Genomic DNA, 2,956 nt, shown 5'->3' with positions numbered 1-2,956 from the left:
TTCGTCACACAGCAGGCTCGCTCCCCTCCTCCTGGGGACACGTGAACAAAGCTCTCGCTGTCGAAGTGCAAAAGGCGAACCCCCTGCTAACACCTCCTCTAAGAGCGGCGCCCGCATCCGCTCTGTTCCCCCCGAGCTCTCCGCGCCCCGCTCCTGGCGGCCACAGCCCTGCGGGGAGCCCGCCTTTACCCGACGGCACACCTCCCACCCGGGCCCCAGGGGCCCACCCAGGCAGCACACGGCCGTACCCTCCAACGGGTCTCGGAGAGGAGAACTCCGGGCTGTCTCTCAGCCACAGGGGCTGGTGCCAGCCTACAGGCTCAGACCCCCCAAAGCAAGAGCAACTCGTGGCTCCCGCCGTCTCCAGTCGGGCCGTGGGTGCTGGCGGCGGGAGCGTGATGCGGAGTAACGACCACCACTGCACTGCACACTCGTGTAAGTTTCTGTAAAAAACAAAACAAAACACCAGTTTTCTCATAGGGGAATGTTTCTCTGATATTCTCAAGGTGTGTATTTTTTATTTCCCTTGGTTGAAGACCTCATTTTTAAAACTCACACCACAGGAGAGTATTGAAAATATAAATTAAAATATTTTTTTTGAATAAATAAGCATTAATTTTATTGAATCATGAGTAATTTAAGACTTGGAAAATCAGCTTTATTCTCTGACGTGGGGCCTGATTTCCAACAGATCATTGGCAAATCCAAATTTCACGACATGAAAATTAAATTGTGCGGGGAGGAAGGAGGACGGGGAAACAGGATGGAAACATACTGAACACAAAATAGGCAATTCCTAGTTTTCTTTTTAAAAATGGCTAGAAAAAATTCATCAAAATGCAGCACTTTAATCAGTTATTTACAATTTCTATGTTACAATAAAAAATGTGCATTTTATGGAACATATTTCCATAGACGCTCCCCTGGAAATGACTGGATCAAACAGCAAACCTTCCAATTAATATCCACAAAGTTAGATGATTGTTCCCTTTTGAAATAGACTCACCATGATGAGATGGACGGGGGCCGCACCAGGTAGGTTGAGGGCGAGGATCTCAGCATCCCCACCGCTCGGGCGCTGCGGCTGGAGGCTGGCTCAGGGAGGCACCTTCAGGACTGTGGGGACGCGGGGAGCGCGGGGCGAGGACAAGGGTGGGGTGGGCTCCAGGGCCGGGCCCCGTCACAGAGCGGACTCCGAGGATGAGGCCAGGATGTCGTCGTGGTGGCTGTCACGGCTGCAGTTGCTGCCACGGCTCTGGGGCTGGCGTCGTTGGCTCCTCCTGCAGCCTCGTCGGTGGGTCTGCTTCAGTGTCGCTGGGGGGCACCCAGCCCCCGGTGGAACCCTCCCGGGGCACGGAGCAGCTGCAGCAGGGGAGGCCACCTGTGCTGCGGTGGGCTGGGTGCCCACGGGCAGGTGTCCATCTCCCACTGGGCAGGACCCACCCAGGGGGCCCGCCTTCCACAGAGCTGCGGTCACACAGCGGTAAGCGGCAGAGCCAGGATGTGCAGCCAAGTGTGTCCCACCCTGTGCTGGACCGATGACCTGGGCCGCACCTTGTAAGTCAGATTCCCGCAGTCCTTCCCCGGAGGGGATAACGGAGCAGTTCCACAAGTCCGTGAACCAACCCTCGAGCTGTCCACGTCAATGGCACAGAAGAGGAAGAGCCGGGGACCGATGGTGATGTCCGAGGAGCTGTGAGCCTCCAGGAACCAGCTGAGGTGAAGCCAGACCTTGGGAATCCAGTTGATGATTTTCACCAGCTCCACCTTCTGCACCCACCCACTGATCTCCGTTTCCACAAACACCCTCCTCAGGAACTGGCCAAGGAAACCAACCGTTCACGGGCTCCGTGAGGTTGGCACAAAGCACCCCCCTGAGGTTATGAGGAAGCTGCAGGCTGGGAGCAGAAGGGGAACCCTAGTTCCCTGTGCAGCCATATGAGGGCTTTTATGGTACTTGCAGTTGAGCAGCCCTTGGAGGGTCTCGCCCAGAGAGCGGATGCGATGTGGGTTGTCCAGGACAATGACGAGAGGCAGGTCCAGTGTGGTGTTGTCCCTGTTGCAGTGGGAACAGGTTGGACAGGTGTTGGCACAATTCCTTGCTGGACTTACATTCCACGCCAAAGGCGGTGAGGAGCCCGCCTGTCGGCTCCCGTCCCTCCCAAAGCACCGTGTCTGACAGCCGTTTAGCCAGGTGGGTTTTCCCGGTGCCACTGGGGCCAGGCAGAATGACCCGCCGACACCACATACATCAATGCTGTATCGATAGCATTTTGGGTCCCTCACTCCACCTGCTTTATCTCATTTCCCCCAATTCAATCCGGCTGCATAAAAACAGTGTTTCCCGAGCTTCACCCTCCCCTCACCACCCTCATGTCCCACCACATCTGCGTTCCATTTGGACTATTTTCATCCACATGATTGTTCTTCTTTAAATCAACTCACTTTTTTCTTTATTTTAAAAGAATAATTTACAGCACTGCCATCAAAAGAAAAGTGGATCTTTCTTATCACAATTAGAAGCTAACATAAAAATAAATGCAATAAAACATAGCACTATTATTAAACTCCCTGTAGACACTGTAGCTTGCCGAAAGCTTTGAGCCTGGTCTAGCTTGTTAACACGGGTAATGAGCACATGTTAGAGAGGCGTTAAAGACGGTGTGATGTCATCAGGATAATTAGAAAAGTGTCCCTGTGTAATTTTCAGTGGTGCTGAACGCCATGTCTGTGTCCCACCCAGGGGTGTCTCTCTGGTGGGGCGTGTCCCACCCTGGCGGCACCTGCAACCCCAGGTGGGGCCTTACCTGGGAGGCCCCGGGCTGGCAGCCTCTCTGGTTTCCTGTGATCAGAGGCTAAGTTCTCAGCCACCTGCTCTCCTCCTTCCGCTGAGGGCCTGCCGGCAACTCTCCTCCTGCCCCCAAGGTCTGCATAAGAAAGTAAGCCAAGTGTTAAT

At 54.3% G+C, this 2,956-nt stretch overlaps 1 pseudogene; it reads right to left on the bottom strand.

The window, feature by feature from the left end:
* Positions 1 to 1,180: 1,180 nt before the first annotated feature.
* On the bottom strand, positions 1,181 to 2,248 carry LOC119518586 (annotated as a pseudogene).
* Positions 2,249 to 2,956: the final 708 nt, after the last annotated feature.

The sequence above is a fragment of the Choloepus didactylus genome, chromosome 22 (assembly GCF_015220235.1).
Source record: "Choloepus didactylus isolate mChoDid1 chromosome 22, mChoDid1.pri, whole genome shotgun sequence".
Classification (NCBI taxonomy): Eukaryota; Metazoa; Chordata; class Mammalia; order Pilosa; family Megalonychidae; genus Choloepus; species Choloepus didactylus.
Note: the sequence above shows the minus strand (reverse complement) of the source record. Positions and strands in the feature narration are given on the sequence as shown.